We start from the raw sequence: 15,651 nt of genomic DNA, 5'->3' as shown, positions 1-15,651 counted from the left end.
TTTTCTCCATGAGGTAGAGGCCTATCATGCCCAGTAAAGGCATGTCATATTATGAAATTTCAGTCAATACTTTTAAAAATTGGACACAAACAAGCAGTTAAGATGGCTGTCACAATCTTTGTATCTAATCTTTATGTGTGTCTGTGTGTGTGAGTGCTTGCATGAGACTGAGTTTGTGACATTGCATTGATTAATTGCATTAATTCAGGTTAAGTGTGTGAGAATAAATAACCTTTTTTATTTTAAACTCACAAAAGTTTGCTGCTGAATTATTCAATTGGAATAAGCACTCCAAGGGTAAGAAAAGATTCACTTCTTTCATGCTATCGCAAATCATGTGATTTTTGGAACTTGGACTATAGCCAGTATCAAGAGTCTGGTGAATATCCAATTAAATATATGCATAGCTAAGGGTACCTCATAGCTATTTGTGGAATTCATGCATCACATTGTTTAAGGATTGGCCAACTCCTAAGGACTGTGGAGCCTGTCTCTATGTTTCATACTGGTCAAAAGAGATCAAAACTCAAAGGCCACTTCCTAGTGTATCACAATGAGCTCCACCATCCAAACTAGACTGGATGAGTCTCAGGAAACCCAACAGTCATGTGATTGAAGCTGGCTTCAGGGACTGCACCTTTACTACCCTAGGACCCAGTAGATCATCAGAACCATCAGTCTTCAGCCATCCTGAGAATCAGACTCTGAAATGAGCTGCAAGTCATCAAGCAGCCAATGTACATAACCTGTTCCAGTTTCAAAATTGACCTGAGAACTGACCTCGAAGATATCAGATTACAAGAAACCTTGCAACCTGCTGCGAACTCTTCACTTTACAAGACCCTCATTTCAACTTTAAATCATCTTTATCTGTGTGTGTGAATGCTTGAGACTAAAGGGTGGAATTTTCTGTGCCCGCTGGCATCGGGCATCATGGCGGGTGTGAGCAGACAATATGGCGGGAAGGCCAAAAATCAGTTTCATAATGTCGTGAAACCAGTTTGTAATCATCCACTTTGTCCGTCAATGGCAGGCTACGTTTCCTGCCACCACACACCAGTAATTTCATTCTAATTCATCTGCGTATCATTATAAGCCCAGCTCGCCGGAATCATCCCCCATGCTAGATCATCCGAACACATCGGCGTGATTGCATGCTGATGTGTTTCGCAACAGCATTTGTAAAATGTGCACCTGGCGAGCTGCACTTTGAGGGGAACTCGGAGGTAAGTATGCAGCAAACTTGCTCAGTACTCGCGAGGGTCGCCTGTTTGACCACAAGGTTGAGGCATCATGCATTCAGGTGAGGGCACAGAAAAGTCACATTTTTCTGGCTGGCTGCACTGTGGTTGAGGTGACTTGGTGAGGGCGGGGGTGTGTGGCGGCAAGTGCTGCACTGCAGTTGAGGTGAGTTGTGAGGAGGGCAAAGGCTGCACTGCAGTTGATGACGGTGCACAAGCACATGTGGGTGCGGTGGGGGGGGTGGTGAGGGGGGTGGGGGGGGGGGTGGGGGGGGGTAGGGGGCAGGGATGGAAGCAGCCACGCATTAGGGAAACCTTGTATCAAGTGACCAGCCCTCCGCAGCTGAGACAATTCAGGCGCAGCCGCATTGTCATCCTTGGAGATGGGCCTCTCATTTATTTGCCCACTGAAGCAACGAGTAGCCCTGAAAGTGCTACCAAATGCATCAGAGCTTTTCGCTCCCTGGGCACAGACTGCAAACTAATGAGCATTTTAGTGGACTACAGAACAATTGGATGGCTGAGCACTCCTTTCTAAAGCTGGCCATGGAACAGTCACTGATGGAGGTGCTCAGAGCCCCTTGCAATGTCTTCATTCAGGTTTGGACCAGTCTCCCCCGTAGTTCAAACTAACAGTGCAGCCTTGGAGAATGCCTGCACTGGAGCTGAGAGCACAGCATGCAGTCCAGTGGGCAAAGCTGCCGCCAAGCAGTCGGGTGGAGTTGGGCAGAGGTGTGTGGGGTTTCAGGCAGCCATGCAGTGCACTAAACTTTGGCCATCCAAATGGTGGCCAGCACTCTCTAGGATGCATTGAGGGGCCTTCAGATTTAACCAAGAGGGGGTCTTAGTATACCTAAGCTAACCCACATGTCTCTCTCTTCCATCCTGCAGGAGAAGTACACCAGGAGCATGGAGCCTGGTGACCTAAGTGTAGGCCACATGGCTTACAGAGAGTGGAGATGAAAGAGATGAGAGCGACAGAGGCACCTGGCTGGGCAGAGGGAGGAGCAGCACTGTCAGGAAGAAGGGGCAGCTGGGGCTCCAGCACATGGTGCTGAAGAGCAACAGTGAGCCATTGCTGTTCGGCGCCTAGCTAGACCCAGGGTCTATAGGCAGCGCTTGTCATGCTTGCAGATGACCGAGAACTAGTGTCGACAAAGACTGCGCATGTCCAGGGAACTGGATGGTCACATCTGCCAGCTGCTACAGGATTTGGCGCCATGGGAACAAGGAGGACATCCACTGCTCATGGCTTGAAGTGACCATGGCGCTCAATTTTTATGCCAGTGGCTCCTGTCAGGGCTCCATAAGTGATCTCTGTGGAATATCACAATCCTCTGCCTACAAATGCATCTTTGAGGTCTTGGACGTCATCTTCGCCAAAGCCCGGGATCAGGAAAGCCAGAAAGCAATAGTACTGGGATTTCCACAGATCTCAGGTTTCCTACAGGTACAGGTTGCCATTGACTGCACTCAGGTGATACTCAGATCTCCATGGCAACAAGCTGCCCACTATGTCAACCGCAAGGGCTTCCACTCGTTGAATGTTCATCCAGTGTGTGACCACACAAACCCATCCTTCAGGTCTGTGCACAGTTCCCAGGGAATGTCCAAGAGTCATTCTCAGGGAGTTTCAGATCTCTAATGTCTTCCAGGGTCCACAAAGACTGCAGGGTTGGCTCCTCAGGGTTAAGGCCTACCTGTAGATGTTGCGGCTGATGACACCCATGCGGCTGCCTCAGAGTGCAGCAGAGAGAAGGTACAATGAAGCCCATGCCGCAGCTTGCATATTGGTGGAGCAAACTATCAGGATGCTGAAAATGAGGTTCTGGTGCCTGGACTGGCCTGGTGGAATCCTGCAATAGAGCCCACAGAGGGTGTCACGCATTGTCGTCTCCTGCGGTGCTCTTCACCACCTAGTGCTGCAACGGGGAGAGGAGCTGCTAAAGACGAGATGGAAGAGCTGCACACCTGCTCTGATGAGGAGGACATCAATGGGGATGAAGGGAGGGAGTCCTCGAAGGCGAGGATGACGGCGATGAGGGCATTGCACTGGCCAGATGGGGCAGCACGCTCGAGAGATGTTCATAGCTGCTAGATTCGTGGAGCATGATGATGACATGCAGTGAGGAGACACCATGGGTCCTCACATTGCACCTGTGAACGCTTGACTCCTGTCTGGCTGATGGCAGCGCACATACCCTCCCTGATAAGGCTCCTGCCATGGAGATGCAGCGAATGCCCATAGTCCCCATATTACAGGAGGATGATGATGACATGCAATGGGGGCACTCCATTGATCCTCACATAGCCCATGTGACTGTCTGAATCCTGACTGGCTGATGGCAGATTGCTTGCACTCTGTGAACAGGGTCATATCATGGAGATTCAGTGGGAAAACTGTGGAGCTGGATTTGCTGGGGTCACATGAAGAACGGATTCAGATGAACTGGACACTCAGATGGGTGAATGACCCCTGGCTTGCAGCTACTGACCCTCCTCCCAATGGGTGCCCGAGGGTCCTTGGCTGACTTCTTGAGGAAAAGTAGAAGCTGGAGTGAGATTGAGCTGCCCCACACCCCTCTAGTGTTGACACTGTTGGAGGCCAACTATGGTGTCAGCAATGGATTTCATCCTGTGTAGCAGTGCAGGAGTGACATCCTGGACCAAGGTCTTCATGGCGGCCGCCATTCTACCAGTGTTGACCTCGGTGTATTGACATGCCGGCGCTATCACCTCAGCCTGAAGGCGGAGGGACTCCTCCATCATGCCTTGTAATCTGAGGAGTGCAGCAGACATCCCTTCCTGATGTCCCCAAAGTTGCCTTTGCAGCTCCAGCAACTGAGACATGGCTGTGTCCAGAGGCTCCTCATCTGACTCGGATGCAGCAGATTTCTGGCCTCCAGCATCCTCTGAGTGCCAGAAACCTGGGAAATCCCTGCCACCACTTGCTGTGAATCAGGCAGTATGATGTACACTCCAGATTGTGACCCTGAGGCTACTCTAAAGCTTGGTCCCATCAAGGTGTGTGTCTCTGCACTGGTGGAGGGTGTGAATGAGTGCTGTGCCAGGTCTTCAATTAGGGTTTCAGCAAATACCTCTTCTGAGGTTTCCTCAGGCGTGGTTGGAGGCCCTGGGCTGTGGACCCCCTCCACTGTTTCCCAGATGCTCCTGCGGAAGCAAGGGGAGTTAATTAGTGCATGGCAGTGGCCTATGAAACAGGACACATCATTCACAGCATGGCTGTCTGATGGGTGTTCCAGTGCTGGATCCTCACTTGGTTGAGCACCGCTGACCTCACCTTCAGCAAAGGAATGGCCCAAACGTTCGCTGGCCAGCAGTACGACTCTATTTTCAAAGTCTGTGAGGACCTTGATGTCGAGCATTCCACCGCCAGTCTGCAATCTCTCTCTCTTATTGTGTGCCAGCTTGTCCTGCATGAATAGAGATGGAGAGAGTGTAAGCAGGATGCCTGCTTGGCCGGATGATAAGTATGTCTGGCATGTGAGGGTGGTGAGTGCTGCAGTTGAATGGATGGGGACAATGAAGGTGTTTGTGTGAGAATGAATGGTGATGTCCCTTGAACTGGCAGTGAGTGAGATTCTTGTGGACATGTGATGGGTTTGTGAGTGTGAGTTGTGAGTGATGAGAAGAATGACTTACCCTGGTGAAACTGAGGAAGTAATTCATTATCTTTCGGCTCTGGGTGGTTGTCCTATTTTGCATGGCGTTGGCACTGACCACTGCAGCCAGTGTCTCCCAAGCCAGATTGGTGATGTTGCTGCCCCCTCCTGTGGCCAGAGGAGAAGTTGAGGACATCACAGAGGGCCGCCATGGCATCCAAAATGTGTTCCAGGGACGTGTCACTGAGTCGATGGAGCGGCGGGCTGCTCTTGCCTTTTGCGGCCATGTCTTCTGTGCAGCAGTCCTGGGCTGGAAGCACTGATAGGTATTTGCGTGGCTACACTTTAAATATGGCATCCAGCGTGATGAAGCGCAGAGGTGATGGGGTGGCTGGCAAATGAGAGCCTACCTGCCATCGAAACAGTGTGGTTCCTGGGAATGCATGATTAATGAGGTGGGGTTGGGATGATACGGCATGAAAAGCCGCCATTGCGGCCAGTGGGTAAACCGCTCATTTTCCCATCCGCTACTGTACTTAGTGCAAATTTGGGACGATTGCACCCTGAGTGTGTGAAATTGCATTAATTAATTGTGTTAATTCAGGGCAAGTGTGGGAAAATAAATAACCTTTTTTTATTTTAAACTCACAAAAAGCTTGCTGCAGATATAATCAATTGGAATAAACACTCCAAGGGTAAGAGAAGGCACACTTCTTCATGTATAAAACATACTGATTATATGCAGTAAGAAAGCAAGTACATTCTGTCCATGACAATGAGAAAGAGGTTAAAAAGCCATATACAGGATCCTGGGATTTATAAATAGACACATAGAGTACAAAAGAAAGGAAATTCCGATAAATTTTTAAAAAGCATTGTTTTGGCCTCTGTTGGAATATTGTGTACAATTCTGGGCACCATACTTTAGGAGGAATGTGAAAGCTTTGGCAAGGTTGCAGAAAAGATTTATATGAATGATTCCAGGAATGACGGATTTCAGTTACGTGAATAACTTGGAGAAGCTTGGCTTGTTTTCCTTAGAGTGGAGAAGGTTGAGAGGAGATTTGATAGAAGTATTCATAATTAGGAGAGGCCTACACCAATATTCCCTCTAAATTACATTGCCACACACAGCCCGAAAGTTCCCTGTCAGGCTGTGTACTAGCTGGCCCCTTTAAGTTACGGCATGTGTACAATTGTGCAAACAAATTTAAAAGGACCGCAGACCTAAGTAAATTGCTTGTGCACTCCAAAAAAGAAAATATAGAGGGGACATTTGTCTAGACAGAGCAGCTAGAAATCATTCCTATTGGCGAAGGGTCAACAACTAAAGAATGCAGGTTTAAAGTGATTGGAAAAGGAAGCAAAGGTGACATGAGGAAAAACTTCTTACATGGTGATTGGCTGCAATCTGGAATGCTCTGCCTGGAAGAGTGGTGGGGGCGATGGCATAGTGACAAAATGGTATTGTCTGAATGGTATGAACTGAATTTTGTGGAGACGACAGTAGTCCCTCTGCCGGAGCTGAAAACAGGAGATGACCATGCTTTGGCTGGCAGTGGGACCCAGGGATAGCTGTTTCCTCCCAAAAGCTGCTGGCCCAATCAGAGGACTCAGCTCAGCAACATCAACACAGCAGCATTGCTGCTGGCTGTGCCCATTGCTGAGGCTGCACCTGCAAGGAGAGGACATCACAATGGCCAGACGCCCTTGAGGAAAGGTATGTAGGGTTGGGGAAAGCTGGGCCCAGGCAGGCAGAGATGGGGGACAGCGCTGAACGTCATTGCTGCCAGGCCAGCTAGCCTTTGCTACAAAGTGCCCAATCAGGAGAGCCACCTTCCCACAGCTCCCCTCTGCGAAGCTGCCAGGTTTCACCCGGCAAAATGCCTGTGGATGCCGGAGGTGGCCCTTAATTGATCACTTAGTTGGCCAACTTTCCTGCTGCTGGGAAAATGGCATAGTGACAGGAAGATGTCGGGCACACCCACTGATGCCTTCCCATACCATTTTGCCAGGCCTCCCAACTCCTAACCCATCCTCAAAGGGCCAGAAAAATTCCAGCTTGTGCTTCCAGTGACAGAAGTGATATTAACCAGTGGTAAATGGCAATCGAACCAGAGTGGAGCTGAGGAGTGTATTATTTCATGTAGGGAGTTGGAATGCATGCCTGAATGGGTAGTGGAAGCAGACTCAATGGGAACTGCCAAAGAGAAATTGAATAAATATTTAAAAATGAAAAATCTGTGGGTCTATGGGCAAAGATCAGAGAAGTGGAACTGATTGGATTTCTATAGTCGCTTTGTAGTACAGAACTAGAGACAAAATGTTTTGACAGCTTGTCTCCTTTTCTCAACAATAATTCAATATCTCTTTCCAAGAGCCGGTACATGCACGATGGGTTCAATGGCCACCTTCCATGCTGTCTCATTTTATGATTCTGGTTTGTAAACCCTGCTAATTGGTCTTCCCCTTTGATGTAACCTTATCCTTTGTGGTTCTCACGTTTCTTCTTCCTCTTACTTCTTCCATCATAAAGACATATATGGAAATAACCATAATGATCTCCATGTAAAGGGCCCCTTACAAACAAGTAAGGGAAAAAAGATTTTCCTGTTAGAAATTACTGGAAGCCAGTTTTCAGGATACTTTCTTAGCTGCATAACTGAGAAAAATATTTCTTTAGTTGTTCTACTTGCAAGATTTTGGATAAATTTTGGATTAATTCTGTGGACAATTGAACTCCATGAACTTGTCCTTTAATTCCTCATTCAACAAGTCATATGTATAATTTACCCCTTTCTTCTATAGACATAACTCGTGCTAATCTGGTTTAAATGACTCAGTTCCTGATTTATTAATGGCCCAGAATATTCCCTAAAAAGTTTGGTGGAACAGCAACATATGAGCACCATTGCGCTATTCTTTTCCCGCCTAACTGAGATTACGCTGGATCATCACGATGTGTGATTTCCTCGATCATTTCTGAGATCTGTTTTCAAAACCCTCATTCTGCAGGTCAGGCAGCATCTATGGAGAGAGGAAGGCAAGATTACCATTTCAGGTCTATCATGCTTTGTCAGAAGTGGAAGATAATACAAATGAACTGCTTATAAGTAAGGACAGAGCAAGGCCAAATTGCATGGAGGAAGAATAAAAAAACTGAGAATTATCTGATTCGGTGGATGAGAGGAGAAATGAGTGATTCAGGCAGTACACAAACTTTGTACTGCCTGCTCATCTCCATTCTGCACACTCAGCATGGGGCCCAGGTCTGTGTGAGGCTAGCAGCAATAAATCTAGCCTGAACTTCTGAAAGCAAGCTTGCCCATCGTAAAGGAGAGGTTGCATTCTGGCTGCAGCAAATACTGGAAATGTAGGGGATGAATCTCTGAGTAGGAACAAATCAAATCATTGGAGCAGCAACCTAGAAAGAGGGCTGCTGTGTTCTCAGATGCAGCACAGGAGGCATTAGTGCAGGAGGTTGAAAGGAGGAGGCCGGGAGGCCATACAGATGTAGATTGCAAAGGCAATGGGAGACTAAACAGTCAGGTGCTTCTGAGGGACAATGCATCAGAAGCAAGTCTTCCACATAGTGAACTGAAATGTAAAGTTGCTTGGTCTTGTAGAAAGTAGCTGGTCACTATTAATCTTAAAATCAACCTAGTGTAACTTGATTTTAATCCCCAGTATGCTATTTAGAGTGAGAAGATGTACTCAACACATGTATTCAACACAGACAAAAAGTTTTATGCCCCATATGTTAACTGACATCTGGCAGCAATAACATAATGCAAATAAAGAACAATTGAAGATATTTTCTTCTGTTCTTTCATGAGATAGAATTTCCAAATGGGTCCTCTTGATCTCCCATTGTAATTTTGACAGCACAGGCAAAAACTGTAGAGAAATGGTGGAAATGACAGTTTATATATTTTTCTGAATCTCTGCTGAAGTTATGATGGCAATTCCGGAGAATCCCAGTGGAAACTCTACACCTATGACCATAAAGCAACTTTCATGCCTTTAAGCTACACGGATGCTTTTGTTAGTATTGGTGAAGACAGGAAAATGTGTCCTTATAGGCTTCCATAAGCACATGAATTAAGAGAATTACATAGAAATTACACCACAGAAACAGGCCATTCAGCCTAATCAACTTGGGGTAGGAATTATCATGCATATAGCTAGTAGTTCTAATTAAATATACCAGTTCCATATCTTTTTATTTCTGGTCAGGATTTTCCGTGTCTGCTGGTGTTGGGGGGGTTTGGTGGGGTAAGCGGCAATATGGTGAGAAGACCAAAAATCATGATGTCGTGAAACCAGTTTGCAATCATCTGCTCAGCCCGTCGATGGCAGGCCACATTCCCCACCATCGGATGTCGGGAACCTCATTGTAATACATCAGCATATCATTATAAGGTCAGCCCACTGAACTCATTCCACCCTCCCCTTGCTGGATCGTCCTCCGTTTCACAGGAGCATATGTAAGGTGCTATGCTCGGGTCTTCAAGGTTTGTTTGCCTACCTTGCTTTGGTCAGCACTCACAATATCAGTGCCAGGTTTCATATACAGCATTACATCATTTTTAGATGGGCTCACATGCAGGTCTTTACCTACCAGATCAGCATAAGTTGGTGGCTTTTCAATGGCTGCAGGAGAGGGCTTGCTTGGGGAGGGAGGAGAAGAAATGGCCTCAGGCAAGGGAAGAGACTGCAGGACAAGAGCTGTACTGGGGAAGGATGGTAACGCAGGGTGTGGTGGGGGCACATGTTGATCTGTACAAGTGACCTCAAAATGATGAGTGCTGAGGAGGCAGTCTCCAGAGGAGATGAGAAGAGATGGACATGTGAGGGCATGTGTATAAGAATGGGTGCTGATACCCTGATCTGGCAGTGAGTGAGATGCCAGTGAATATGTGATGGGCTTGAGTGTGTGAGTTTAGAGTGTTGAGATGGTTGCTGTACCCTGGCTGCATGATTGAGATCATTCATTCTCTATCTGCATTGGATGGCCAACCTCATCTGTGCAGCATTGGCACTGATCACCACTGCCATCACCTACCAAGCCGGAGTGGTAATGTTGCTGCCCCTCCTGCGGCCAGCACAGTGGTAGACAACATCACAGAGGGCCTCCACAGCATCCAAAAGGCACTTTAGGACTGCAGTCTTCTTGCCTTTCAGGGCCATGTCTTCTTTGCTGCAGTCCTAGGCTGGAAGCACTGAGCGCAGCTTTATTTTAAATGTGGTGCCTGGCATGTTGAAGCAGCGAGGTGACTGCCCACTATTGAAATGGTGTGTATCCCAGGAATGCATAATTAACATGGCGGGTTTAAGGCGATATGGCGTGAAAAGCCGCCATTGTGGCCGGCAGGCAAAACATCATTTTTCCTGCCCGCTACTGCACTTAGTGCAAATCTGAGATGATTCCACTGTTTCTTCAAGCAGCTATTAACCATTCTTAAATAGATGCCAGCTTTGGGTCAGTGGTAGCACTCTGGTCTCTGAGTCAGAAACTTATGGGTTCAAGCCTTCTCCAAAGACTTGAATAGATAATCATAACTTAGGCTGGTCTTCAATGCAGCATTGGGGAAGCACTGTATTGTCAAATGTATTGTCCTTCATGCTGCAAAAAAACTGAGGCCCTGTCTTCTCTTTCAGTTCCCCATGGAACTATTTGACAAAGAGCAGGGGTCCTAGTTAACAGTTATCACTCAAACAATCCCTAAAACATTATTTGGTCATTTCATTGCTGTTTGGGGAGCCCTGCCATATGCTAATTGGCTGTTGCATTTCTTACATTATTACAGTGATTACACTTCAAAATTACTTCATGGGCTATAAAGTACTTTGGGACATACTGAGATTGTAAAAGGAGTCATATAAACATAAGTTCTTTCTTTTTAAAAATGTTGGGCTGGGATTTTCTGGCTCGGTTATGGCAGGACCTGCCACAGGAGATTTGATGGCCCTGCCAAAAGTCCATTGACTTTTTTTGGGACTGGACAATCCAGGTTGTGGGTGGGGCCAGAAAACCCTGCCCATGGTGTTTTATCATCAAGTAATGCATTCCACAGTTTCACAATCACCTTCACAATCAAAGTTTCCCTGATCTCTGCCCAAATTTCTTACTTTTATCCTTATATCTCTCTCCTCCATTCTAGACCCAATCCTGTCATGAGGAACATTCCGGTTGAAAAATTCAGCTCCACAGGACTCATTTTCTTGATGCTATGGGTGGAGTTTTGCCTCCAAAATTGCAACGGTGGTACGTGTGCACACTTCCAGTACAAGCCATACTAGATGTCATTTTGATGATGGTGCCTTCATGTGCATAGGGAGCAGAATAGGTTATCATGACATCATTGATTCCAGCACAGTTATTTTGAAGCTCAGTGCTCAAGCTAATGATGTCTCTTAATGTCAGACAGCTCTGGCTGAATTGTAGAAATGCTTGGTGGTTTCCAGAGTGTTTAAAGTTGTTGGGGTCTGCAGGGAGTGTTGTGGCATGTGCTGAAGGACTCTGTCCTTATTTCAACTATCCTGCACAAACCACTTGCCCCAGACAAGGGTGGACTACAGCATAAGAGTGAGAAAGAGCAGAGGAGATACTGAACATGACAATCTGCAGGACGAGGTTGGAGAATAAGGGGGAAAAGAGCTCTAAGCAGGAGGCCAGAACCAGCTAAGATGTTCAGGAAGCAATTCTCCTATCTGAATATTTGCAGCATCTGCAGTTTGCCATCCACTGTTCAATAGAGGAGGTCACTGAAGCTCCGTACTCTAAGAGATCTGACTAGCCAACTCAGGAGTGCAGCAGTTGGTGTGGAGCAAAGCGAAGAGGCTGCAGATTATTTATGAGCTACCTAGGCCGGATACAGGAGGGAGATGGTATCTAGTTGAAGAAATGCATTCTGCAGCCATCTAAGGAATCCGGAAAATTCATCCAGGCGTGGCCAGGGGCAAGAAGAATCATCAGGGTGGGCTTTACTGCTGGTAGTTGATTTGGGGACCTCTGCTCAAACTGAGGGAAGCACCTGGAGACGGTCACTTGAAGATATTACTCGGAAGAATGTAAACTCATTGGAAGCTGGAAGTGACTGTGGATTGTTTGCTATAAGGACTGTAATTCTGTGGAGAGAGTGATGTATGATAAGTATAGAAGAGGAACATTCCTTTCTGTAGTTAAAGTATAAATTGCCTACAAAAATAGTTCAGTTAATTGTGTTTTAGTCATATTTGTTCTGTAAAATTTTAAAACTTTCAATGTTGTCATGTCATCCTTTTCAGCTATTAACTGGAAATTCAAATTTCATTTTAAGAGTTATCAGTCATTTCCATCGGGACCCGGAGACTTGCTAGCCTGCTGCTCCATCACTTTGCTCAGTACCATTTCCCTAGTGATTTTAATTTCACCAAATTCCTTTCTCCTGTTCACCTCCTGATTTGTAGCTATTACTGGAAAGTTTTTGCATCCTCTACAATGAACACAGAAGCAAAATATTTGTTCATTTCTTCTGCCATTTCTTTATTATCTACTAATAACTCCCCACTGTCACTCTCTAGAGGACCAATACTCACTTTACTTACTCTTTTCCTTTTTAAGTACCTGTAAAAACTCTTGCTATCCATTTTTACATTTCTAGCTAGCTTCCTCTCATACTCTAATTTCTTTCTCCTGATTAACCTTTTAGTCATTCTCTGCCATTCTTTATATTCTGTCCAATCATCTGTCCTGCCACTCATCTTTGTGGAGTTGTATGTATTTTCCTTAAGTTTGATGCTTTCCTTAACATTTTTAGTTAACCACGGATGGTGGGTCCTCCCCTAAGAATTTTTCTTTAGAGTCGGAATGTATTTATTCGGAATACTCTGAAATATCCCCTTAAGTGTCTGTCACTGCTTCTCTATTGATCTATCCTCTAGCCTAGTTACCCAGTTCACTTCAGCTAGCTCAGCTTTCATCCACACATAGTTGCCCTTATTTAAGTTTAAGATACAAGTCTTAGACCTGCTCTTCTCTCTTTCAAACTGGATGTAAAATTCAATCATATTGTGGCTGCTGCTACCGAGGGGTGCTTTTACTCTGAGATCATTAATTAATCTTGTCACGTTACATGATACCAAGTCTAATATAACTTGCTCTCTGGTGGTTCCACAAATTGCTGCTCTAAGAAACTATCTTGAAAGCATTCTAAGAACTCTTCATCCAGGCTACTACCAATCTGATTTTTCCAGTTTTTGTGTAGGTTAAAATCACCCATGATTATTGCCGTCCCATTATCACAAGCACACCATATTTTCTCTTGCATACTTTGTCCTACACTGTGGCTGCTGTTAGGGGGCCTGTAGGCCACTCCCACTAGTGAATTTTTCCCTCCACTATTCTTCATCTCCATCCAAACTGATTCTACACCCTGATCTCCTGAACCAAGGTCATCTCTAACTATTGCACCAAGGCCCTCTTAGCAATGCTGTCCCTCCACCTTTACCTAGCTTCCTATTCTTCTTGAAGGTCATATACTCCTCAATATTAAGGACCCAATCTTTGTTGTCCTGCAGCCACGACTCCGTAATTGTTCCCAGATCATATTTATTTACTTCAGTGTAGGCCATCATTTCATTTAATTCGTTATAAACGCTACATGCATTCAGATAGAGAGCCTGCAGTCTTGTCTTTTTGTTACAAAAACAAAAATGGCTGGAAAAACTCAGCAGGTCTGACAGCATCTGCCGAGAGGAAGACGGAGTTAACATTTCGAGTCAGTACGGCTCTTCATCTGTTCACTGTTCTGTTCTCTTCACTGTTCTGATGAAGAGTCATCCTGACTCGAAATGTTAACTCCGTCTTCCTCTCGGCAGATGCTGTCAGACCTGCTGAGTTTTTCCAGCCATTTTTGTTTTTGTTTCAGATTTCCAGTATCTGCAGTATTTTGCTTTTGTCTTTTTGTTACCTTTGTAATATCTAGTCTTAAGTTAAAAGCAAAAAACCATGGATGCTGGAAATCCAAAACAAAAATAAAAATATCTGGAAAAACTCAGCAGGTCTGGCAGCATCTGCGGAGAGGAGCACACTTAACGTTTTGAGTCCGTATGACTCTTCAACAGAACTAAGTAAAAATAGAAAAGAGGGGAAATATAAGCTGGTTTAAGAGGGGGTGTGTGGGTGGGACAGGTAGAGGGCCAGTGTTAGGTAGATATAGCCAAAAGAAAAGGACAAGGAGCTGTTGAAGGTGGTGATATTATCTAAGGATTGTGCTAATTAAAGGTAGAAAGCAGGACAAGCAAGGTACAGATAGCCCTAGTGGGGCTGGGGTGGGGTGAAGGGAAGGGATCGAAATAGGCTAAAAAGTAGAGATAAAACAATGGATGGAAATACATTTAAAAATAATGGAAATAGGTGGGAAAAGAAAAATCTAGATAAATTATTGGAAAAAAAAGGGGGATCGGAAAGGGGTTGGGGATGGAGGAGAGAGTTCATGATCTAAAATTGTTGAACTCAATATTTAGTCCTGAAGGCTGTAAAGTGCCTAGTCGGAAGATGAGGTGCTGTTCCTCCAGTTTGCGTTGAGCTTCACTGGAACAATGCAGCAGGCCAATATGAGCATGAGAGCAGGGTGGAGTGTTGAAATGGCAAGCGACAGGGAAGTCTGGGTCATGCTTGCGGACAGACCGAAGGTGTTCTGCAAAACGATAACCTAGTCTGCGTTTGGTCTCTCCAATGTAGAGGAAACCGCATTGGGAGCAACGAATGCAGTAGACTAAATTGAGGGAAGTGCAAGTGAAATGCTGCTTCACTTGAAAGGAGTGTTTGGGCTCTTGCACGTTGAGGAGAGGGGAAGTAAAGGGGCAGGTGTTACACCTTCTGCGGTGCATGGGAAGGTGCTGTGGGAGCGGGTTGAGGTGTAGGGGGTGATGGAGGTGTGGACCAGGGTATCCCGGAGAGAACAATCGCTGTGGAATGCTGCCGGGGTTTGGGGAGCGGGGGCGGTGGTGGTGGTGAAGGAAAGATGTGTTTGGTGGTAGTATCATGCTGGAGTTGGCGGAAATGGCGGAGGATGATCCTTTGAATGCGGAGGCTGGTGGGGTGATAAATGAGGACAAGGGGAACCCTATCATGGTTCTGGGAGGGAGAGGAAGGTGTGAGGGCAGATGCGCGGGAGATGGGCCGGACACGGTTGAGGGCCCTGTCGACCAGCATGGTTGGAAACCTTGGTTAAGGAAGAAGGAAGACATGTCAGAGGAACTGTTTTTCAAAGTGGCATCATCAGAACAGATTCGACGGAGGTGAAGAAACTGAGAGAATGGGATGGAGTCCTTACAGGAAGCGGGGTGTGAGGACCTGTAGTCGAGATAGCTGTGGGAGTTGGTAGGCTTGAAATGAATATTGGTGGACAGTCTATCACCAGACATTGAGACAGAGAGGTCAAGGAAGGGAAGGGAAGTGTCAGAGATGGACCATGTGAAAATGATGGAGGGATGGAAATTGGAAGCAAAATTAATAAGCTTTTCCAGGTCTAGATGAGACCATGAAGCAGCACTGAAGCAATCATTGATGTACCGGAGAAAGAGTTGTGGGAGGGGGCCTGAGTAGGACTGGAACAAGGAATGTTCCACATACCCCATAAAGAGACAGGCATAACTGGGGCCCATGCGGGTCCCATAGCCACACATTGTATTTGGAGGAAGTGAGAGGAGTTTAAGGAGAAATTGTTCAGTGTGAGAAAAAGTTCTGCCAGACGAAGGAGAGTAGTGGTGGATGGGGATTGTTCGGGCCTCTGTTCGAG

This window comes from Carcharodon carcharias, chromosome 3, assembly GCF_017639515.1.
Source record: "Carcharodon carcharias isolate sCarCar2 chromosome 3, sCarCar2.pri, whole genome shotgun sequence".
Lineage (NCBI taxonomy): Eukaryota > Metazoa > Chordata > Chondrichthyes > Lamniformes > Lamnidae > Carcharodon > Carcharodon carcharias.
The sequence above is the reverse complement of the archived record's forward strand: the minus strand, read 5'-3'. Positions refer to the sequence as shown.